The sequence below is a fragment of the Canis lupus genome, chromosome 26, assembly GCF_048164855.1.
Source record: "Canis lupus baileyi chromosome 26, mCanLup2.hap1, whole genome shotgun sequence".
NCBI classification, from domain to species: Eukaryota; Metazoa; Chordata; class Mammalia; order Carnivora; family Canidae; genus Canis; species Canis lupus.
The window spans coordinates 15956410-15981855 of record NC_132863.1 but is presented as its reverse complement, the minus strand read 5'-3'; the positions used below and the strand labels follow the sequence as shown (position 1 = coordinate 15981855).

The 25446-nt window shown below is 39.3% G+C and overlaps 1 protein-coding gene and 1 long non-coding RNA gene across 3 annotated transcripts in view; one reads left to right on the top strand and one right to left on the bottom strand.

Annotated features, from left to right (window-relative positions):
* The window catches only part of PLCB1 (phospholipase C beta 1), a 670290-nt gene that overhangs the window by 170416 nt on the left and 474428 nt on the right, over positions 1 to 25446 (top strand). The gene's annotated exons all lie outside the window — the stretch shown is intronic.
* Positions 6427 to 12978, bottom strand: LOC140617849 (uncharacterized). The gene is made up of 2 exons (XR_012017998.1): positions 12762 to 12978; positions 6427 to 6542 (listed from the first exon to the last, which is right to left on the bottom strand). It is a non-coding gene; the product is annotated as an uncharacterized lncRNA (long non-coding RNA).

The following is a 25446-nucleotide window of genomic DNA, read 5'->3' as shown; positions in this document are numbered from 1 at the left end:
ACATTCCTTTTTTTTTTTTCTTTTCCTAACACATTCCTAAGAGATGTTATGCTGATCTGGGGTTCACACTGGCTTAGAAGAACTTGCCACTGGCTTCCCCCCAGGTTTTCAGCCTTATCCTCTGTCATCATCCCCCACGCTCACCTTGCTACCTTCACCAACATCTCTTCCCAGTTCCTCAAATTCATCAAGGTCTTCTTTGAACTAAGCAGTTGACAAGAGCTATTTCTCCTTACCTTCCTCTGGCTTTGAGATTTTTATGCCTTTGGGATCTCAGCTCACTTGATAAGACCTACCTTGGGGAAGCCTTCCCGTGCCTCCCAGACTTGCAAAAGATCCATTGTGTGTCACTGCAATAGGCATTCTGTAATCAGAGCTTTGTTTGGGTAATCCCATTTCTAAGGAATGTCTACCATCCTCGTTTGTATATGTGCTGCTGAAATGAGCACTCTACCATCCTTGTTTGTGAGCTCCATGGTGGCAGGGACTGCCTCACTGTTATCACAAGCACTGTCTCCTATCACCTACTGGAGTGCTTGGCACAAGTGAATACTTTGCAAATATCTGTTGAATGAGCAATTTTGCGCACGCGCGCACACACAGACAGACAGACACACACACACCTATAAGATCCCATGCAAATATGTGAAATTGGGGAACTTGCAAATTCTTATCATAAAATGAACATGCAAATTCTAAGGTGTTCCTATCTCCCAATTGTGACCAGATGGGATTTGTAAAGATGAGCTCAACACCCAACCCAGATTATTGTCAAAGTCTTTTTTGGTACCTGCTATTCATTATTTACCCATCTTGGTTCTGTTTAGTAAGGTTTTTGGTGTTTTTGTTTGTTTGTTTTCATTGTAGAAATAAAGAATAAAATGTTAATATTCACCTTGTAACAGAACATCATAGTTTTGAAGGCAGTTATTGAATAACTTGTTCATCTGTCACTTTTTAGTTTATGTGCAATTCTAATTATTTCTCCTTATTTTCCTTGGAACACTATTGGCTCCACTTACTTTTCTTTCATTGAGAATACATTAAGAATATTTCTTTTCTTCTTTTTTTTTTTTTTTTTTAAGTTAGTCTCTCAACTTCTATATTGGAATGCAGAGACCAACACTAAGTTTGGAATTCATAAATAAAATGGGAGTACTTATCTCTGCAATACACCCTAGCACTAATACTAGGTTTTTACTTAAAATATTTTTTTTGGTAAGTTTTATATGGTTTATGTGACCACCAAGATTAAAAAACAATTCCTTAGCCACATTGGAGATATGTATTTGTGTGTTTTTTTTTTTTTTTCTGACCTTACAGTATTTCAAGTTCATTATTAAGTCCTTGTTTGATTTTTGGCGAGGTAGGGAGTGACTTTTAATGAATATAAAGCATCTGAATTAAGCTCAGTTTGACTTCTAGGTCTTCTGACCCTTCCATTTCAGAACATTCTTAATGTACTAAACTAAATGTTATTTTATAGAAACTACCCTTTTTCTTAAAAAAAAAAAAAAAGTAGTCATCGCTGATGTTAAAGCCTCACATTTTTTCCTTTTCCTTATTATGACTCCATGGATGATGATGGATTACTCCAGTGAAATAAAGACCCTACTCACTCAAAACCAAGGCACTGAATGTGTCACACGCATTGTATCACTGTGCCATGCTATGATGAAATTAGCAGTGTTATTGAAAATATTTCCACCAGCAGTGCCTGGGTGGCTCAATCGGTTAAGGGTCTGACTTTGGCTCAGGTCATGGTCTCGGGGTCCATGGATCCAGCCCCCTAGCATTAGGCTGTGCGCTCAGTGGGGAGTCTGCTTCTCCCCCTACCTCTCTTCTTCCTCCCGTCATTTGTGCTTTCTCTCTCTCTCAAATAAATAAATAAAATCTTAAGAAAAAAGTGTTAGCACCAGATTTTCAGCGACAAGAGTGAGATGAGTGACACAGTATTTTAGCTGCCTGTATATAGAAGAGTTTAGCATGATGCATGCAACATTTTCAGTAACTATATGATGCATTAATAAATGTTTTCTATAGGTCATTATTGTGTTGTAATAAATAAAGTAGGTGTGTTTTTACAGTAACATAGACACACAGACAAAAGAAGTTGAAGACTGGGAATCAAATACAAAACGTGGGAGCCCAGAGAACAGCAGTCAATATTTACCAAGTGTCTGTTGTATGCCAGACTCTGTTCTAGGGGACCACTTCTATTAGCATATTTTCCTTTTAGGAGGCAGGTATTAGGCATTATGCACTTCCCTGTTTTGCAGAGGAGGAAATTCAGGTTCATAGATGTTATCTCACTCTAAATTACACCACTTGTAAATGACAAGGAGATTGGCCTGCAGGCAGGATTGCTGTAGGCTCAGAGCCTCAAAAGCCATTGCTCTGGCGCTGCTGCTCCAGTTAGACTTCCATATGTGGTCACTCCTGTTACTCTGGCTGTCTTCCTTTAAGCCAGCTCTCAGGGAGACTAAACCATGACTTGCGTATCATTCCATGAGCATTTTTCATGCCATTCTGGCTGTGCCCTGACACCACTCTGCACCTAACTAATAAGACTTTCCTTTGCCATCCATGTACCCATTATCAAGTAATGTAAAAACAGTTTTAACAAAAAATAACTTTTTCCAGCTTTACTGAGGTATGATTGACAAATAAAAGTTGAATATATGTACAGTGTGCAATATGATGTTTTGATATATACTGTGAAGTGGTTACCACCATCAAGCAAGTAACAAATCCAGCACCTCACAGTTACTTTTTTTTTTTTTTAAATGGTGGAAGCACTGGAGATCTACACTCTTAGCAAATTTCAAGTATACATTATCCTTTACTGTAGTCATTATGCTGTATATTCAGTCTCCCAACACTTATTCACCTAGGACTGAGACTTTGTACCCTTCCATCAGTGTTTCATCTTCTCTCCTTCCTCCAAGCCTCTGATAACTACTACTCGAAAGAAATAAATGAAGTGGAGATCAAAGGGAAGAAGGGAAGAATAAAAGGAAAGGAAGGGAGAGGAAAAGTCAAGAAAAGGAAGGGGGGTGGGAAACAAGCATACTTCCTGCTCAGTTTCTGGTGCATCCACTTATCTCTCTGCACTTCTCTGTTCACACGCATTACTGAAATAAATTATTTAGGTAGTAAGCTAATTTTTCGGTGTTCAGAGAGGATGGTACACAATTGCAACAAATTGTGAAAGTATTCTCCTTGGTATTTTTTATTTGTATGGCTGTGTACTTGTTCTCTTTTATAGTAAAATGTAAACATATGTGAGAGAAATTCTGATTCAAAGCAGATTTTAAACCAGGTGGCCCTTTTCCTGCTCCTAATTACTATTCATCAAACCCCTTATATCTGCCCCCCTCCCACCCCCGCAAGCACTTCATAAATGAGCTTTCCAGTCCTGGGTTCCTCATATAAACTGCCATGTTATGCTATGTGTTTGGTGTATGTTAATGAAAACTGACTTTTAAAATAAACATTTTTGCTGCCCTGGAGTTTAGGAGAGACTCTGAACCAACCAGAGGGGTGATATGGGTTCTGGGATGGGAACAGTAGGCCTCTGATAACAGGCCAAAGAGGGCAAGGGGTCCTTTAAATATTTTATTAATACTCCATAGTTCTCAAAAATCACATTTTAAAACCTCCATTGGTACAAGGTCCCCAACGAGATTAGACTGGCTTTGATAATAACACAAAGTCTAAAACTCTGTTACCAAGTCACCAAGATGTATCCAAATAAATAAAAATCCCCAAATAAAGACCATCACCATGTATCTGCTCTGCCCTAGCATGGTGTTAGGGAGAACTTCAGCTACCATATCAGACATGTCAGTGCCCTGTCCATACTCCCTTAGCATCTGTTCTATCCTGCCAGCTTCTTGCTATAATTACTTGAGACTTTCTGTCTAAGAGATCTCTTTGGCCTCTGGAATGTTCTCAGTCATGTGTTCTCAGCCATGTCAGTTCTCAGCCAGACTGAAAGTGAACAAAAAGTTAAAGACCCTGGAAGCAGCCCTCCATCAATTACAGATGGGCTTTGGTAGCAAAGGACCCCAAGCCTTTTGGCTTTCAGGTGGGACAATCTGAGCTTTGCTCTCCCCCACAGGACTGAGCCTCATTACCAGCCCCAGTTATCTGTTTAATTAAACACTCTTTCCGGGTTTCCTTCACTTTCCTGACTTGCATTGGCATTCACCTATCATTGCTTCCTGGGATCATTTTTCCCAGATGACCATCCTGCACTCCAGCCTTTATCTCTAGTGTGTTCCTGGAGGAGCCCTACTGAATACATCTACCAAAATACTCCAAAAATTAGATTACTGAAGCCATCCTAATTATTTTATTAAAACTTTCTTCCTGTGTGGGGCACTTGAGTAGCTCCATGGTTCAGCAGTCCAACTCTTGATCTCAGCTCAGGTCCAAATCTCAGGGTTGTGACTTCGAGCCCTGTGTTGAGCTCTGTGCTGGATGTGGAGCCTACTTAAAAACAATTTTTTTTCTGTGTTTTTCTTTCCTCTGTCAATGCTTTTCCATTTCTCCTTTCCCCCCTGAATTCTAAGGTTATATAGTCCCATCTTACAAAGCAAAGTTCTTTGCAATAATGTATAAGGAGTACCACCAGCTAAGGAATAAAGTATAAAATAGAATAGGTGGATAGAATATAACACTGTAGAATATAATACAGGAATCTTGTAATTCTTGTGGATGGTGCCTTCAAAAATTCACTAAATTTTAAGACAGAAGATGCTTATGAATATAGAATAAAAAGATACTCTACAAGCATTTCTTAAATTAGTTTTTAAAGAGACTTACATCGTCAGACACTAAAACAAACCAAACTATTTATCTAGATCAATGTAAGGTAACTCTCAGAAAGTAGAAGAGCCCCAAAATTTACTTCCAATGTTTTGAATTTAAAATGACAGGCAAAAAAAAAAAAAAAAAAAAAAAAAAAAAAAAAAATAAAATGACAGGCAAAGGCATAAATCTGGAAGAGCTCCTTAAAATTCTTCGCTTGGTAGCGTGGGCAGCCTACATGGTCTGTCAGAGAAGGGAAGTAGCTGTTACTGACCAAGCATGTGTTGAATTGTTTGGGGCTGTACCACATGTCAAAGTGTGACAGAACTGACATAAAAAATATACCTCACATTGTGTCGGAATTGAAAGGAACAGCTCTTGCTCATTAGAAAGGCGAAGTTTTTTTGTTTTGTTTTGTTTTTTTTTAAAGCCTCCTGCTGCAGTCAGATCTCCATCCCACAGAGTGAGAAGGGTTTCCAGTCAAACCCAGCTCACTGACTCCTTTGAAAACATATTCCCAAGAGGGCTCTGATGCCAGAATGAACTTTGTTACACACACATTTGCAGAAGTTGGCCATTCTTCTCTTTCTTATATGTTTTATGCCCCTTCTAAAATATAATCATGGATACTTTCAGTTATAGATAAGGTTTTTGTGGAAAAATATATCTACTAGGTACATAATGTTCCAGTTAACAACTGATGGGTAACATATCACCCCAAACTTGGTCTCATAAAACAGCACAATCATTTGCTGCTGTTCCCTATTCTGGTCCTAGGGGTCAGGTAGGCCAGTGAAGGAGGGATCACTGAGGTCTGCTCACCTGAGGCTCTTGTGTCTGCATCCCTGTCTCTATGTCCTCTTTCCATATAGACTGATCAGCACGGTGGACTCAAGATAGCTAGGCTTCTCACCTGGTGACTCAATGCTCCAAAGAGGCATACTTCAAGAGAGAGAACCCAGGTAGCAGCTGTGTTGCCCTTTAACACCCAGGCTTCTGTAAGTTAGCAGGAAATCACTAAGGTAGCTCATGTTTTAAGAAGAGACATAGATTCCACCTCTTGATGGAGGGATTGTCAAGGAATCTCCAGGCTTTTTTAAACCACCATATTTAATAATGATTCTTTTTCATCATTACATTGTTGTCAGCCCAACTGCATCTGGCCTAATAGCATGCTCAGTCATGGCTGAAAAAAAAATGGCTAAATTAGTATGTCAAAATTATAATATAACAACACTTTTGCTAATGTTTATATGTGGTCGAGCTGTTTTTTTAAACATATTTATCTAGAGGAATAGGTTAAATGCGGGAACTGGAGATTCAGAAGGAAGATGTTGACTTCTAAATCAGGAAGAAATATGTACTCTTGCTTTTCTTTGTCAAATTCAACGAACACTTCCGGTGACTTCTTTAAGCATAACACTGGGCTAGGTTGCTGTGATTAATACAGTGAGGAAAGGAAGCTTTAAAATTATGTACAGGAGTTATTCCTAGGTCCTTGAGGAGTTCACAGTCCCAAAAGAGCGTGCATGCATGAATGTGCACACGCGCGTGTGCACACTCAAAAATCATCGACGATTATTTAACGCATCATTACAGAGGTCACACCAATGAAATATCACTGAAAGACATTTATTTAGTTTTGATGTTCTGCAGAAATGTCAGGTAACAGTTCCCAGCATTCTCCCACTTCATACTCCTTCCAAAGAAACTGCAAACCACAGGTTCTGTATGGAGCAGAAAAGGCATTGATCACATCAGGCAATAAAGACCTGGTTGATATTTTTTCCGCACTCTAAATTATGGCTTATATGTCATAAATATCATACAAATGTTTGTGGAATGAATGAGACTTTACATAGTGTCACTAGGCAAAACATGACATCGGCAGATCTTCTATCAAAGGACTGGAGACCTCCTTGAACTATTTTGAGACAGAAGTATTGAAGGAGATTAAGAACATTCATTTCCTCTCACTTTATTTTATGAAAGTGTAATCGATGCTAAGAGGCAATTTCTCATTGGCCTTCAGTGTTATTTTGCTCTCATGAATGCATAAATGTCATAAATCCCAACCTATTTACAGAATTACTTCCTCACGCAGGCTGTGCTTACTTGTTTGAATCTTTCCTGCAATTATTAAGCAATTTTACTGTCTTGAGTTTCCATATGGACATAGGGATTAGCTAGGTGTGGCAAATGCTGCCAATATTCCACTTGTATCCTTCATAGCCACTACTATGTTCTAGCATGGCCATTATCTGCAGTTACATGCCTGCTGTATGCTACTCTTTATTTTTTTCTTGAAACTCTAAAGTCTATTATGCTAGAATGTGTGGCAGCCCACGTGCCACAGAATGTTTATGACCATAAGACAGTCCTCAAACAATGACTTTTGTGAATCAGTGTATAAATGCCTCAGCTCCCTCCTACCTCGGACATGAAAACTGGGATACATGTTCTACTCTGGCTCCTGGAGTTCTAATGTGACCTCCCTGAGGGCGTACAGAGTTGTATTTATGGATGTCACACTTTCATGGGCTTTCTTTCCCTTTCTTCTTTACTTTTTCACTCTTGTGCTAGGATTTTTTGAGGTTGTCTACCAAAAAGAATTCCTGTGCTCACATCCTTGTCACAACTGATACTTCTGGGGAAACCCAATCTAAGGTCCTATGACCTGCAGTGCTTGCTGAGTGTTTGCCAGGTGCCCATGTGCACTTTCCACTCGGGGAGATTTTCCAAATAATTTTTGAAGGATGAAAATGGTAAATGAAAGTTTTTGATAATATTAGATGCTGACACAGTAAAGAGACAGATTTTTGGGTACATTCCTTGTGACATGCTGCATTTAAACAGATGTTTTCTTCTTGTAACAATTATGATACAAACAATTAGAAGACACCAGCTATTCACAGGAGTGGAAATCATGGGAATTAATAGGTGACACTGAAAAGAAGGAACATTTCAGGTAGTCTGCATTGAATAAATGACTCAAAACTAGAGCATAAATTTTCTTGGTTAGATAAATGTCATTGAAAAGCAGGGTTTTCAATTTCAAGTTCCAGGTTTGCAAGGGAAGGACTAATATTCTGAGCTAAATTGTTGCATTTTAGACTAATATTCTGGCAGTCATCTCTGGTAAGCCTGTGAGATAATGGTGTTGGATTGTGATCATCCCACTGTTTTATGAAGTTATGTTTCCACTGGAAGATTTCAAATATTTTAACAAGCAACACTTGCTTTATATGATTCATTCCATTCTTTTTTTTTAAAGATTTTATTTATTTATCCATGACAGACACAGAGAGATGCAGAGAGAGAGGCAGAGACACAGGCAGAGGGAGAAGCAGGCTCCATGCAGAGAGCCCTACGCAGGACTCTATCCTTAGTCTCCAGGATCACACCCTGGGCTGAAGGCGGCGCTAAACCGCAGAGCCGCCCGGGCTGCCTGATTCATTCCATTCTTAAAGTTGTCCTGCTTGGAGTTAACCCACCATTTGTTCAAACAAGTTTTTATTAGACAACTTTGGAGTCAGAAACTGACTTGAAAAAAACAATGGCTTTTTTTTGGGGGGGGGGGGTGCCAGGCACAGGTCTGAAAAATTTATCCTGTATTAATGCATTTATCATATATTCTCACTTAATTCTCAGAAACTCGTTTAAGAGAAAATTTCATATATTTTAGAGATAAGGCTCAGTAGGGTAAAGTCACATCTTTAAGTTAGGTGCATCTGATTTGGGCTAGGATTTGAACCCTGCCTGTCTCTAGAGCCTATGCTCCTGTATGTGAGGCTCTACCTATGGGTGTTCTTAGGAATTCCAGTTAAGTGGAAAGCAGAGCGAACAAACAAATGCTTATTGGATTAAGCCGTGTAGTAGAATGTTCAGGAAATGCTAGAAAGCACAGAGTATGAAAACCTTGACTTTGCCTGGGGGCTTGAAAGCTCTGCAGAGGACAGTACCCTTGACCTGAATTGGAAAGGACGTAGCACATTGGACAAGCTGTTATTTGCAGGGAGGAAAAAATTTTAGAATATTTCTAAAATCTGTATAAAGCTACAAGTACTTCTGCCCACTTTTGTAATCTAATTAAGAGTAATTAAGAGTTTATTCTTTTAAAAGAGATTTACCCTTTAGGGTTGTCTAAGTAAATATTTTGCTCTCTGTTAAGTGTTCTACTTGGAAGTGTAAATATCTGCTGATGTGTTTACATGTGTCTCTCCAACATCAGAAACATTCCTAACCTATTTTCTTCCAACTCTTGACACTAAGTATTAATTCTCTGGGAAATTTTGGAGTGATACATTAACCTCTACAGAATAGATTTTTAATACAAAATAGATTTTTAATTTAATACGATTCTGGAGCTAGAATGTTTGCATTGCAGCCCAGCTTCTATGGAAAGCAGAATAATCCTGAAGTCCAGAGTAGGCAATTTGAAATTGTTTTAAAGCTTTCTAGGAATGATAGGTTTTGATTTTCCTTGACCTATGACTTAACCAGTCTTTAAAAAGACATTTCTTTCTCCTGACTTAGAAAATTGTTCTTGGTGCAGATTATTTACTTCTTCAAAGTTTGGCTAATGACTTAGTTCAACTCAACCTATGAAATTTTGAAGCTACAAAGTACCTATTACTAATCATATCTTCTGTCAAAGCATTTGTTAATGTCTTTTCCTTTTAAAAAACAAAGCTTTTAAAATATCAGAGCCACAGTGTATCTTATTTTTTTATTTTATTTCTGAGAACTTCCTGAAGGTTCTCAAAGGTATACTTGGTTATTAAGGGCGAAACACAACACCGAAGCAAGACTGATATTTGCCGCAATGTTGACATGGCTTTTTTCATGTTAACATCTGAATCAGTGGGCAGTTTAACCCTACTCTATGTGGTTATCCAGGTATTCTAGTTTCTTTTATCTTGTTCTACCATGTGTATGCCAGAGTTCATATGGCTGAACATGGGTCACAGCACCATGTCCTCATTCCAGCTGTGGAAAAGTAGAAGAACATGGATGGTGAGCAGTTTCCTTTTAAAGATGCGATGTAGAGGGACTCCTGGGTGGCTCAGCAGTGGAGCGTCTGCCTTCGGCTCAGGGCGTGATCCTGGAGTCCCGGATGGAGCCCACATCGGGCTTCCTGCATGGAGCCTGCTTCTCCCTCTGCCTGTGTCTCTGCCTCTCTCTCCCTCTGTGTCTCTCATGAATAAATAAAATCTTAAAAAAAAAAAAAGATGTGATGTAGAATGTTAATATATCATTGATGCTCATGTTCGATTGGCCAGAACTTAGTGACATGACTATGCTTAGTTGAAAAGAAATATGAGAGATGTAGTCTCTAGCTCAGTGGCCAAGAGTCTATAACCAACACTTAAAATTTGCCATTACCAAAAGGGAAGAAAGATGGCTCAGATATTGGAGAACAATTAGCAGTCCCTGCCATAGAGGGCCTGTTTATCCTATTTTAGTTTGGTGAATGTAAGTTAAACTAATTTTTCTTAATGCAATTAATGCAATTTCACATTCCAGCTTTTTAATGAACTGCTGGTTTACTTTAGACCCCTGATATTTTTCTGAGGCTTTTCTAGCTGATAAATTATTTCACCCATAGTTGAAAAATTATATTGTCTTCTCATCCTCATATAAAACTGATTATCTTTTCATTCATTTCACTAACTACAAATATGTATTATGTATATATATTGATGTAGTTATATATATTTGAATATATATTATGTATACATATCTATGTAGTTATATGTACATATACAAATAATTATATACTATACATGTACACATAGAGTAATAGACATACATGTACACCTCCCAATATGACTAGGGATAATTTTTCTTATATTGTTCACCAGATCTTTTTTCTCTCATTTCTCTTATGGAATTCCTTGATCATAGCTTTAATGTGATTCTGCTGTTTCTGCAGAGTGCTGAAAATGGAAGGAGGAGGTAAATGCAGGAGTTGTTGGTATCTGCAGCCAGCTTCTCTTTTCACTATGTTGGCTTTTCTTATCTTAATTTTTAAGCATATGACTAATGTTGGCTTCTTTTTTTTGTTTTTTTGTTTGTTTGTTTTTGGTTTTGTTTTGTTTTTTGAGCATGGCCTGATGGTGGTCCTAACCATCCATTTTAATTTTTACTTTTATTGTTCTGCATTATTTCAGTTGGTGTGTTTTATTTGTTATTTCTTCATTTTCAAAAGATACATAAATGTATCTTTTAAGTATTGTTATATAGGAATTACATAGTTTTATAAATTAAATATATCTATAAAACAATAAATTACTACTACTCCCCTACTTTGCAACTTTGGGTATATTAAAGTTGATGGCCTTTTGAGTTGATGGTATGCTCTGATACAGGTTCACCCAAATACAATGTCTCTAAGAGTTCTTGCTGATCCAGGATTTCTAGAAGACTTGACTTCCTAGAGGATGGGGTGAGGAGATGGCTCAGAAAGGAAAATGAACTGTAAACCTAATACTGTATTCTGGCCAGCTAATAATGCACATCTAGTCAGTTGACTAGCTAGATATGCCTACGACAAAGCACTGAGTGCAAAATCAAAGAATAGCTGCCAATCTTGAACAGCCCCAATTGTTTTCAAAATTCAGTGCCAAATCAGAATGCAAGATTCAAGTGATAATCTAACTTATTACTATTACTCCGTCAGTTAGCTTTGAGATGTCTTAAATGACAGTATTTAATTTTGTATTCCTGTATTTATATCCAATATTCTATAAGAGGAAAAGTTTAGTGAAACTGTTTTACATATGTCCCCATTCACCCTCGCCTCTTTCACACAAGACTTCTAAAGCGTTTACTCGCTTTTCTAACAAATTTGTTTGGAAATGGTTGAAAGCCTTTTAACCGGAGTACAGTCTGTATTTTGTCCTATCAGCCTGAAATGGAGACGTGTTTTTATCTGCCACATTTGCAGCCATCTCTCCTTTTTGCCCTGCATGCAGGCAACTGGAACATTTCTTCCTTTCAGCTGCCAGAAATGTCAGTGATCCAGGATCCTCTCTGAATCTACCATGTTTTGTCCCATGTGCAATAATAGTGCCACTACTAAAGACAATGGCATCTTCCTCTGCTAGATGTACAATAAGACTGTTCAGCATTGTTCCCTTATTAAAATCATTATTTGGTTCCCTTATTAAAATCAAGTGTGGTTCACTTCTAGGTCCCATGTGTGCAATGCTCAGAGCTGTGTCCCAGCATGTTCTTCAGTTAGATCTCTTTAACCCTGCACTGGCCCACCACAGTGTGACTTCATGAGGACTCTGCCTAATAAATTTCATGAAATCTCCTATATAGCAGAAATGCATATTAAAATAAATATCACTTAAATGTTGGTAAAGGAGCTGTGTTTCAGGTCTCCCCTTTGTCATGAAAAGCTGACATATTTTGCACTTGAAAATAGGAAAATAGGCAGGTGACAAGCAGTTCTTTAGGAATAATTCTTTCCTGAGGCAAAAATCACTTAGTCACAAATCTCCCTCCCCTTTCCCTAGTAAAAAATGTAGGATACAATGATGGGATTTTACAATGAATGGATACAATGGTATCAAATCAATAATAATAGTTGTTAATTAATTGCTTATCATTTGCTGAGCTGGTTAGCACTTTACGCTGTTATTAACTCAATCATTATAGCAACTATAGAGGGCAGATATTTCTTTCATTTTCATTTTTAGATGGGAAGCTAGAGCACAGAGAGGATGAGTACTTGAACCACATCTTACGGGTATAGCTGTAAAGCTGAGATTCAGCTGATTCTAGAGCTTGTGTGCTTAGCTATTGCAACAAGGATGTGGTTTTTCCAAGTGTTGCATATAAATGCTCCAGAAGCTGCAATTTATAGCCATTGAAGAGTCATGCTCTATTAAAATGGAGTGTTGCATAGAAGGCTCTTAAATGATACTTTAGCTTACTGGTTGGGAGTGTCTGTCCCCCTTCTGCTGGTTCGGCTGAAGGTTCGGCTGCTGGTTCAATCTTCATGTCTTCTACCCAGTGGCTAGCTCTCAGTTCTGTAATTCTGAGGAACATACGTCACTCTCTGGAGCTCTCTTGTTTCTGCAGAAAAGGCTAGTTCAGGGTTTCTATTTTCTTGATAGCATGCAGGGTTTCCTGCAAAGTCAGCAGAGTGTTCTGCAGGTCTATTTTGAGGACAAACTCATTGGCACGTAACAGATTCTGAAAGACTGTTTCTGGGCATTTGGATGACATTTGTTATTGGTTGGGTTGAAGGAATATAATCTGAGTTTATGATAACAGCATCTAGGTCCTTTGCTGTATCATATAGGATGGATGTAAAACAGAATGAAGTAAGGAGAGAAGTAGGAAGTATGATGCCATATTCTCATAGGGCATAAAGTATGTTTTTAGTATGTTGCATTTATAATATTTATTAGATGTTTCTTGAATATATGAGGCTGAACTTTATGAACTAGACATTTCTGTAGGTCAAAACAGCTAGCAGAAATTTCATCTACGTAATGCATAGATATACACAGATTCATATATACATATGTCTCTAAAGATATTTATGCTGCCAACTCAGTCAGTAAAACAAATAAACAAAGCTCACAATTACCCAGTGAGATTTTACTTGACTTCCAGGTGATATTGAAATCTTGCATCACTGAAATGAAAAGGTTGTTCTAAGAAGCCATCCTTAGGTTTTTACAATAGAAGAATGTTTCCGAGACAAGTTTGTTTTTGGCATATTGTGCCCACCATCACATCCTCAAAGCAAAATTTACATCCTGTAAGAATAAGACTCAATCTATGTGAATTTTTTTCCATATTAAAATCCATAGAAACATGTTACCCTAAGATGACATTTTGAGTTGTTTTTACACTAGTCTGCTGAAGGCGAAACCTCTTCTCTTGGCAGGCTGATGCCTTTCAGAGGGGTTTGTGGTTGGGGAGATGTCTGTGCTGCACCGATCTGAGTGGGTTTTCATGCCCCATCTTTTTGACAGAAATTACTGAGGTGTGGTGTCCGTGTGCACCAAACCATTACATCTTCAGTTATTATGCAGTCAACTGAAGGGGCTTTGGAATATTTTCATCATAAACAAAGAACTTGCTGTGAAAATGATCTTTCTTTCTTTCTTTCTTTCTTTCTTTCTTTCTTTCTTTCTTTTTAAAGACATGAGGCAAAGTGCTGACAGAAGGTGGGACTCACCCTCAGTTTTGGGGAAGTAGCTCTTAAATTTGAAGAGGTGTTTATGTATGGGAAAAATTGGCAGCTTCCAGAAAGATACTCTGTAAACTTTTGTGTTTTGCCTCCTGGGGCAATATCACTGCACTTTGTAGTATTATGGAATATAAAATGACACATATGAAGGCAACACAGGTAAGACAGTTGACACAAGAATGAAGAAAACAAAACATGGTTTGGGAACTCATGTCTCCTGTGTAACCATCAACTTTGCTTTGCATTTGTCTCCTCATCTTTTGTCTCCTCATCTATAAAACAAGATGACTCGAAATCATGAAATGGGCAGTGAGGTTGGGTGCTGGGTTTCTATCCTTGGCCCTTGAATTTCTGGCAGCTAAACTGGCAGAAGAACACACAAAACATTTGACCTTGCTTCCATCCTTCATAATGCTCTGGGCTGCCCTTGGTGTTTAAATGAACAAGATTCTACTGACTTGCTATCAGCAGGGCTTGCACTCTGGGCTGCTTTCCAAAATTGGGTATGGTTTTATGCTGAATCATCGTCACTTGCTTTCCCAGATGCCTCTTCTCCCAGTTTCTACTGTAGAATTCAGCAAATCTCCCGAAGTCAATGAGAATTGATTTGTTCTTTTTAAACAGGCTAATGTGGAGAAAACTAAGTTAACCCCAAAATACATAGAACTTAAGTGTGATGTATATTAGCAAGAAAATTCTGTAAATTTGTAGATCGTGTGTTAGTTACTTCTTATGCTGTATTAGTAACCAAAATTTATTGGACATTGTTTGAAGTACTTTCCATGTATCATCTCATTTAAACTTTACTACCACGCTATAGTAGGGTAACTATGATTGTCCTGAGATGTGAAAATGTAGGCTCTGAGGACTTGTGTGAGGTCGTCCACAACAATTGGTGGCAAAGCCAAAGACTTGACCTAATCAGATTCCAGAGACAGTGCTTATAACATTGTCCCTCTCTTTGGCTAATGGCACTCTCTTACTCTGCTGAATATGTGTCACCTGCCTTCTTAGGTAGGAACTCCCAACCCAAGAGTGAGAATTTGGAGTTCTAGCCCTAAGATATCAATCAAGTTAAAGGTAGTATTCATGTCCAACTTTACCATGTATAAAATGGGGAGATAATACACACACAGACACACACACACGACTGGGATTAAATTTGCCTACATTGCCAGGTTCTTATCAGGCTGAAATATTTATGTACCTGCTTTGAAAGGTGGTGCAGATGGGTAGAAAAAAGACACTAAAATTACATACATTTCTTTCATAGCATAGGATTATTGCTGTAAAGTCTTCCCGGTAAAGGACTATCAATAAAATGTGAAAAGAAGTCATGTCTGACATTTACAGGCTGATGTGGTTCAGAGAGGAAGTGTTCTCCTCAACATCTTTTTCTTACTCCCTGGGTAAATGCAGGAAATTCCAGCCATGTGTTGAAGGTGGTAGAGTCAAAGAGGTAAGTAGCCTGGGTTCTGGCCTGGGTTCCTAAATGATCACCTGGAGGCACACCTACATTGGATTATAACACGAGTAAGGAATAATCTTGCAATGAATTAAGGCACTAAGATTTTATCTGTATAGCAGCTGGAGTTACTTAGCCTACCTGCTACTAAAAACAAAGTACACAACTGTTGTGGCTTCAATCTAGCTCCAGAGTAAAGAACTGAAGATTCTATTCATGTCCAGCCTTTAAACTCCAGAGCAAAGGGGCACCTTGGTGGCTCAGTAGTTGAGCATCTACCTTAATCTCAGGGCATGATCCCGGGGCCCCGGGATTGAGTCCCACATCGGGCTCTCTGCATGGAGCCTGTTTCTCCCTCTGCCTATGTCTCTGCCTCTCTCTCTATGTCTCTCATGAAAAAATAAATAAAATCTATTTAAAAATTGCTGAGCAAGTCATTGAATTTAGCTATGCCTTATGTTACTCTTCAATAAAGAAAATATTTATTTCGTGGCCTTAGAGCAATGTTTCTCAAATGGGGGTAATTTTACCCTACTTCCTGTGGTGGGGAGCATTTGGCAATGTCTAGAGACATTTTTGGGGTGGTGCTCTTGGCATCTCAGTGGGTAGAGGCCAGGGGTATTATTCAACATCCTACAGTGCACATGACAGCCCCTTACAATGAAAGAAAACTCATCTGGCCCAAAATGTCAATAGTGCTGAGGTTGAGAAACCTTGCTTTAGAAGTGTATCTGGGGGTGCTGAGTGGCTCTGAGTGTTGGGCGTCTGCCTTTGGCTCAGGTCATGATCTCAGGATCTGGGATTGAGTCCTGTGTCAGGCTCCTGCTTGGTGGGGAATCTGCTTCTCCCTCTCCTCCCCACTCGTGCTCTCTCTCTCTCTCTCTCTCTCTTATTTTCTCTGTCTCTCTCAAATAAATAAATAAATAAAAATCTTAAAAAAAAAAGCATATCTGGAACACATATGAGCACGTATGGTGCTGTTGTGACATCTTGTGCATAGGAACTGGTAGAGACACTAGCCAGCCCCTACTCTGCTGGGGTCCTTGTTCACAAGGTGCATCATTCAGTTTCAACAACGACACTTCCAGTCCTAAGTAGCATGTTGTGGTAGGATAAACAGTGGGTGGAGTAGAAAACTTTGGCTTTAAAGCTAGATCTTTCTTGTTAATAGCTGTTATTGGGCAACTTAAATCTTCATATGCTTCACTTCTTTCATCTACAAAAGAGAATATCACAAGTTCAATACTACCTACCTACCTCATAGGTTTATAAACTTTAAATGGAATGATACACATTAAACATTTGTATAATTTCCAACATATAACAAGGATTCATTATAAATGTTCTTTTCCTTCCCAAGCCTTCATAAATGTGACAAAAATAACTTGTTAACAGGATCTGAAATCATACGGTGGAATAGATCAGAAATAATTTATTGAGTGGCAGAATGTGCTCACCCATATATTTATATATTATCAGTTTATTGGTTGAATATGTAACTGGTTTCCAAAAAAAGCTAAACTACAGTTAATATTTTAATATTCAACCTGAGCTCATACAGTTTCAGTTTTAATTCTAGTCCTTCCATAACAAAGAATTGTAAAACCTTCTGTCTTCTTTGACTTAGGGAAATGTGATTATCCTGATACAGTCCAGGTTATTCTCTCTGTGGCCATTCTGGTTCTCTGTGGGCTTTTTTTCTTCCTTTTGCTCCTCTTTCACATCCTAAGCTATGTCTCACACCTACCTCTGCCCCATACTTTTTTATGCATATTTGATTGTGTCCTTGTATCAAGGTTGATATGCCATTGCAGAACATTCTCATGTGCTCTCTGCAGTAGCTCAATGTTCAGACATTGAGTTACAGAGTGTTCACCAATTTTCCTATAACCATAGCTATTTCTGTACCAAATGATGTCAGCACAGATTAATGCAATGCTAGGCCTTAATGAATGGGGGTGTGCCCATCAATGCTTGCACTAGAAATGTCTTTGTCTTTTGCCTAAGAGATGCTGTATCTGCTTCACTACTGGGAGCTATGTTTTCAAAACAGCCTTGAAAGTTGACAGAAAAGGAATATCTTTTATACTAGTGTTTCCAAATAAATATATTTTTTGTGGGAGCAGTGGCACAACATATTTAGGACAAATATAATGTGTTTGCAGGCTTGTTCGTGCTGGAGGTGGCCAGCTGAGGTCTTGTACTGGTCAGGCCTCACTCAGTTGTGCCAAAAGGCAGAGTCCCTACACCGATCATGACTCACTGATGTGTTGGGGAACTCTGTTCTAGACTGAACATAAAGAAAAAAATTAACACAAAGTCCTACCTACCCTCTTTTTTTTTTTTTTTACCTCCAATCCCCTATATAGATCCCATTAAAGTTTGTCTTCTATTCTTATTGTCTGGGTTATTTTATCCATTGTCATCTTATCTGTAGGAGCTCATTTCAAGGTTCACAATTATCCCTCTTGACTACACCAAATGTCGTTACATGCACATGAACGGATCTGTCCCTTCGCATTCCTTGTTCTCCTCCTGTCAGGAATTACTTGGTACCCCTGCGTTGTCATCCTTCAAACACCATACACATGATGGCTATTCTTTTGCTTCAGAAGTGAATATTGAGTTCAGTGCAATTAACGCTATTGCAGGGCTCTTCCTAGCATCTCCAATACATTTGAGACATCTCGGAAGAAAAACTTTATAATAATTTATGTGACTAAAAACTAATTTCTTCCATGACTTTGCAAATGACTTTTTTAAATTAAGAAGTTATTAGCCAAGAGGAAAACACTCCTAGAGATCAAATGATTGCTTTTACTGATGGCAGTCAGGGTGACCTGGGTTCTGGCACCTGCTTCTAGAAGACTTGTTGATAACTTGGAGGGATCCAGAAGGGGGAGTATAGGATAGTAGAACTGCAGGGACCAGTGTGAACATTCGGAACCATTTAGCCTGGAGAAAATAAGTCCAAGGGAAGCTGGAAGCTGCTTTTAGCTCTCTGAGGAAGAATTAATAAAGTGGATCTTGAATTCTCTAGCTGATCAAACTAAGACTTGAGTATACACACACACACACAAAAAGGAGTCATAGTAAGAAATTCCAACAGCACATTTAAATGATACTAGTATCAACAATTAGTTGTTATCCTTCCAGAAGTTTTTCTATGTAAACCTAAACTGAGGTCTAGATACATATGTGCATCTATATGTATTTGATACCATTGATATATATAAGCATTTAAAAATGAGATCATGACCTATACATTTCTCTTAAACTTGGGCTCCATATAATAAAGATATGTTAAGAATTGGGAATATCTCATAGTAGACCAGCTGCATCATGAGTAGTGAGTTTGCCACAAATGCAAGGAATTAAAATAGTGTAGGCCAGCATGTCTCCATATTTAATATGCATGCAGATCCCCTGGGGATCTTGTTAAAATGCCGGCTATGATTCTTTAGGTCTGGAGTGGGGTGTGCGATTCTGCATTACTAACAAGCTCCCAGGTAATGCTGGTCCTTGAGAAGCAAGAGTCTCACTGCACATCTCCAGGGATGCTTAGAACGGATGCCTGCTGTGGGTTGGGATATAATACTTCTAAGTTCCCTTGTAACTTCAATGATTTCTTTTATCTTTATTACATATACATTTGTGGGAAAATGTTGATTATATGCATGTCTTCATTTACTGTCTCACCATTACTAATCAGTTTGTTCTTTTCTTCTTTCTTTTTGCTAGTACAGTCTATAACACTACGACGATAAATGTGATTATAAGATCTCCTATTTTAACATTCAGAGCAAATATTGTGGCCCTTAACTTCCACTGGTTCCTTGTATCTTTATTTTGAAAAAACATGTACCTATAAGTTTTAGAATCATTTCTATGTGTCTGATTTCCCATAGTAATAGAAATATTATATTTAAATGATGTCTCAAATAATTCGAATAGGAGCCAGGATTTTTTTTTAAGTAACAAATAACAATGGCTAAGAACAATTAGCCACAGCTTACATACTAAACTGCTTTAAGGATTTTATATGCATCAAATGATGTAATCTAAAATACAGACCTATGAAACACTCATCATTATTATTCCATTTTACTGAAAAAGAAAGTGAGATACAGGGAAATTAAGTAATTTGCCCAAGGTCACCCAGCTAGTGAGTGGCAGAATATGAACCCAGGCTCCTGAGTTGGTAATCTCAATTAGTAATAGCCACATTGGGAACATTCATTAGGATTGTGTGAAAAAAGAGTAACTTAAATTTATATCAAAATATGGGTTCCTGTCTTATTATCATCAGGGTACCTTCTTTGGTGATAACTTAGTCTTATATATTTCTTAGCCTTTGAGAGCACCCATGCTGCATTTTATAAATTCTAACTTATTTATAGAATTGTCTTAGACACATGGAATCTACTCGAATAGTCACTTTCATGAAATGAAACTTAAAATAGCATTTGTAAAATGCATAGGAGAGTTTTCAGGACTCGTAACTATAATTTTATGTCATTTGCTAAAACTAAAGGATATCTGAATTTCAGTACTGATTTGACTAAGAGAATTTTTTTTCAGGGCAGCCCAGGTGGCTCAGCGGTTTAGCACCGCCTTCAGCCCAGGGCATGATCCTGGAGTCCCGAGATCGAGTCCCATATCAGGCTCCCTATACATGGAGACTGCTTCTCCCTTTGCCTGTGTCTCTGCCTCTCTCTCTCTCTCTCTGTCTCTCATGAATAAATAAATAAATAATCTTAAAAAAAGAAACTGATTTCAAAAAAAATTATCTAATTCCTGAGGCATTCCACACCATCCTTAAGAAGGAAATTAATTTAGATATGCAATTTATTTTCTAAAGAGGCTTATTTTCTCAGTAAATAAACTATGCTTAAGACTTAGTATTCATTCTTCAATATTTATTTTTTCTGTCCGCAAGATGAGAAGAGTAACTGCATGAGTAAGGGTGAGCTCCTGCATCTCAAACCATGCAGTAGTCCATAGTGAGGAGATCCACCCATTTTGGCACATTGTGGCTATTGCTGCTCAGTTACAGAGGAAGGGGAAGAGCAAAAATAAGGGCACCCAATATCCAGCCCGTGACTAAGACTCTGGTACCTGAGAAGCTAGAGACTCCAGAGTGCCAGTGATGGGGGGCAGAGGGGAGGGAAGGTGGTGGTCCTTCCGGAGCAATTCACTGTTCCAAGAATTCACGAGAGCTGTTTGCTTCTATCTCCCATATACTTGGTTTTTATTAAATTTTATTCATAGATAATTCATGCATATGATTCAAAAATATAAAAGGCAAAATTTTAACAATGACAGTTAATTATTCGTGGAACTTGGCACATTCCTAAGGAAAGCTCATGTACTGTCCCATTCCTCTGTGGGAGTATGTTGTGCCCATTGAATCATTTTGTTAATGTTAATGGCAAGTATGTCTTTTTATCAATACTCTTTTGCAAGGAAAAACAATAAACTGCCCGGTACCAGGATAATTGTTGGGTCAAGTGCAGCTATGGTGTAGGTTCTCTGCTTTGTGGATTGCCTTTGCGCTTTGTGATGTGTAGTGATGGCCAAGAGCCCAGTTAGCAGAGCTGGGAAAAGGATAATAAACTTGAAAGCCAACAATGAAGTTTTCTTTACTCAGAGGTCAAAACAAGGGTGATTTTTAAAATTTTTATTTTGTATGCTAATGTTCTTCTTTGAGACATAATTTATATAGAGCGAAATGAACAATTCTCAAATATATACCTAAATGAATTTTCTTTTTTCTTTTTTTTATTTATTCACGGGAGACACACACACACACACACAGAGGCAGAGACACAGGCAGAGCGAGAAGCAGGCTCCACGCAGGGAGCCTGATGTGGGACTCGATCCCAGGACTCTGGGATCATGCCCTGGGCCAAAGGCAGGCGCTAAACTGCTGAGCCACCCCGGCTTCCCCCTAAATGAATTTTCCAAGTGTGTACACCTGTGTAGCCATAGAGTGGATCAAGATAGAATATTATCATGGCCCCAGAGAATTCTCTTTTGCCCTCTGCCAGACAGTACCTCTCCTTGCTAGCCCTACATACACACAGATACCCAGAGACTACTGTTATCCTATCATCTAGTTTAGTGTTACCTATTCTTGTCCTTCACTTAAGTGGATCACACAGCAGGTTTTCAAGCATCTGGCTTCTTTCACTGAATGCAATGCTTTTGCGATGCATCCATGTTACTGCATGTTGTGTTACTCTTGTTTATTGCTCTATAGTATTCCTTCAGATGATTTGACCACAATTTGTCCATTTTCTAGTTGCTGGATTGTTTCCAGTTTTGAGCTGTTGTGGATAGAGCTGCTCTGAACAGTCGTGTATGGGTCTTCTTGTGGACATATATTTTCATCACTCTTGAGTAATAAATTTTCATCAACTCTTGAGTAACCCAAGAGCGGGCTTGTTGAGTCTTTGAGGGTGGATATCTAACTTTATAAGGAATTCCCTAACAATTTTCCCAGTTGTTTGTGTCACTTTACATTCTCACCAATCGTGTATGAATGAACATCAGTGCTCCTGATTGCAGTGATAAGCTGTCACCCGCTCCTGATGTGGGCAGCTCTTCAACCCTAAATATTAGTGAGGTGGAGAGAGTAGGAGAGAGTAACAGGCTGGGGATGGGAGGCAATGGAATTAGACAACCAGTGCCCTGGAGAGGTAATTCATCCTTCTCCTGCCAGCAGGCTGAGCTTATTGGCTCCCAGAACTGCTCCTCAGCACAGTCATGCCTGCCAACCTTCCATTAAGAGTTCCACCATCAGCAGACTGGCTGTGTTACAGAATTAACTCTGAGGCTGGCTCTCAGCCCACCTGCACCTTGACCTCATCTCTGCTTGTTCTCTCTCCACACCCACCCTGCATTCATCCAGCTCCATCAACTCTGCCCTTCTGTTTTTGGTAATTACTTGGTTGGTCCTGTTATCACTGAAGGCTTGTGGTCATCAGTGTGCTTCCACTTAATAACAGGTGTGTAACTTTGGGCAAATCACCTAACATCTTCGAGCTTCTGTTTCCTCTTCTGTAAGATGGGGATAAGAATGCCGCTGAGTGTTAAAAAGTTAACTCAGCTGTGAATGCCCAAAAAGGGTTCTGCACAGGCCCGGGCACACACAGCATATGCTCAGTAAATGCTGCCTGTTCTATTCCCTGCTTGGCCCCTCCTGCTGTGCTTCTTACATGGATTGTCTCTCCACAGCCCTGGTCTCCTGAATGGATAATTCTATCAAAAGACCATCTTTGTAACTGCCCTAGGAAGTTTTGTTGAGGTCCCCCCTTTCCAAGGCTCAGCCACAAACTGTCACTCTGAGAAATAGTCAGTGTGACATGGGATAGTTAGCGATTAGTTAATATGACCACTTCCACTGCAGACTTTAAAGTTCCTGCCAGCTTGATCTGGATTTCCTTTGGATTTTCTATCCCATATTTCCAAGATGAAGATGAAACTTTAAGTATCGTATGCTAAATAGAGATCTCCATTATGCCTTTTAAGGGTTTTAATACATAGCTTAACTCTAATTTTGACACATAAAGAGCATCTTCCTTTAAAAATTGTTAGCACGTTTGGAGTACCTGAACACTATTCTTCATTCCTGATGATCTTGGGATCCTGTCTTACTTACAGCAGAGAGGACTTAGTGAGTCCCAGGAACAGGAAGATCATGGGTTTTTATCTTAAATGGTGTCATTCAATAGCTGCACACTTTCTTCCAAGCTCTTTATTCGGCAGTGTTCAGGTAGGATGTGCCCCAGCCAGTCTAGCTCCTCACGCTCATTCCCTTCCGCCTTGGACCAGCATTAAGCTTGGGTACCCTCTGCCTGCATGCAGACCTCCCCTCTTGTCCTGTCCCCTTGGGATCCTGCCTCCCATGCTTTTCCGAGCCTGTACACACAGCACCTGTATGGCTGGTGAAGCCTTTCTTTCACCAACTTGAAAGCACTGCCAGGCGCTCTTTCCCTCATTTTGCAGCTCCCCTTCACAGCAAAACTCTTTTAGAGAGTGATCTGCATATATGATCTCTCCTCTCTCCCCTTCCATTCTCACCTCCACACACACACACACACACACTCTGCTGCAAAGTTCTTATCACAGTTACCAAAGTCCAACATCTTATCATCTGTTTTCATCTTACTTGGCTGCTTGGGCATCACTTGATGTGGCCTATGGGTCTCCTTCTTCCCTGAAATTTATCCTGAGTTTCTGGGGCACTAGAGTTGCTGCTTTTTTTTTTTTTAAAGATTTTATTTATTTATTCATAGACACAAAGAGAGAGAGAGAGGCAGAGACAGGCAGAGGGAGAAGCAGGCTCCATGCAGGGAGCCCGATGTGGGACTCGATCCCGGGTCTCCAGGATCACACCCCGGGCTGCAGGCGGCACCAAACCACTGCGCCACCAGGGCTGCCCTCCCCCCCACCTTTTTTTTTTTTTTTGCTGAAATCCTCTTCTCCCAGATCTTCATGTGATGCTCCTCCTCCTCAGGGATTGCACCTGTTTGGGGAGGCCTTCCAAGTTCCAGATTGTCCTAACCCAAGAACAACACTTATCCATTCCTGACATTCTCATTTACTTATATACATGGTGCTATTTCACAGAGGATTTTGTAACTCTCAAATCACACACTCGGCAAAAATTATGGCTGACCTTCACTGATGACCTGTCATGTGCAAGTTAGGTTATTCCTCACTTAAAATACAAAGTAGGAATTATGCTCCTCCTTATATATATGTGCAAACTGAGGGACAGAGAAGTTCAGTAACTTGCACTTGGTCTCAAAGCCATAGGTACCAGAGTGAGAATTCAGACCTGGCCATTCCGATGCCAGGACCCATGATAAAAATTACTGAGGTGAAAACCATTGAGTTATGCTGCTCCCTCACGCTTTCTGAGAGTACACCAAGAAATTTGATGGAACAGAACATTTTCAAAGGACACCAACTGGAGAGAACTAACATTTTATGTTTCCTCTGAAGCCCTGAGAATCTCAAGGTTTGGCTTTGTGATGACTCAGGAAGTAATAGATCATACACAGTGAAGAATTCATCTCAATCTGAATTGAGTGTGGCAAGTGCTTATTAAATGATGCAGTGCATTATAAGTCTTGCATAAGTCTTAGAATAAAGATGTGAATTTCTAAAACTTGTAGTTGATACATAAAAAGATATGTTAGTTGACTTGTTAATGAATCGTTAATCTAAGACGAACCAGAATGAGTTCCCAATTAAAACAAAATAAGAAAGATGAGCTGGTCTATATTTTCTTTCCTTTGACTCTTAATCATTAAAGCCAAGGCCTTCATGGATTGTTGGCAGGGAAAAACAGGTTTGAACACATTTTGCAGCTAGAGAGAGCAGGTGTTTCCCACCTGTTCAGTTTTGACTTACAGGTGAACTTTGCCTCCTTTACACAAATCCATAGCACACTTTGTGAGCTTATTAGCGCTCCTGTAAACTGTTGATTTCTTGCTGCCAAGCCGTCATAGCCCTGAGCCAGAGCCAACCCGCCCAGAAACCATGATGTGGCTCTAACCTATTTCCAGTAAATCCTATCACTGCCTCTTGAGTAACTCCCTAAGGCATCCTCATCTCTCACCTGCTGTTTCTCCCTCCCCCCAAAAAGAGACCAACAATTCTTTGGAAGTGTTCCAATAACGACTTCACATATAGCCCCTCCCAGAAATGTTTGCATTTGAGGGAAGAGGACAATTAGAGAGGCAGATGTGGAGCTGCACAGGGTGAAAAGTCTTTATTGGTCCGCTACAGTAGACTCTGAGGAGCATCAAATCCCAATAGGCCAGTAATGCAATCTATGTGGATATTTGAGGGGTAGTTTTATACAACTGGGTTACCAGTAAAGTGTTGGAGCTGTTCATTAGTCTTCCCAAGATGTTCTCCTAGTCTGCACTTCCTC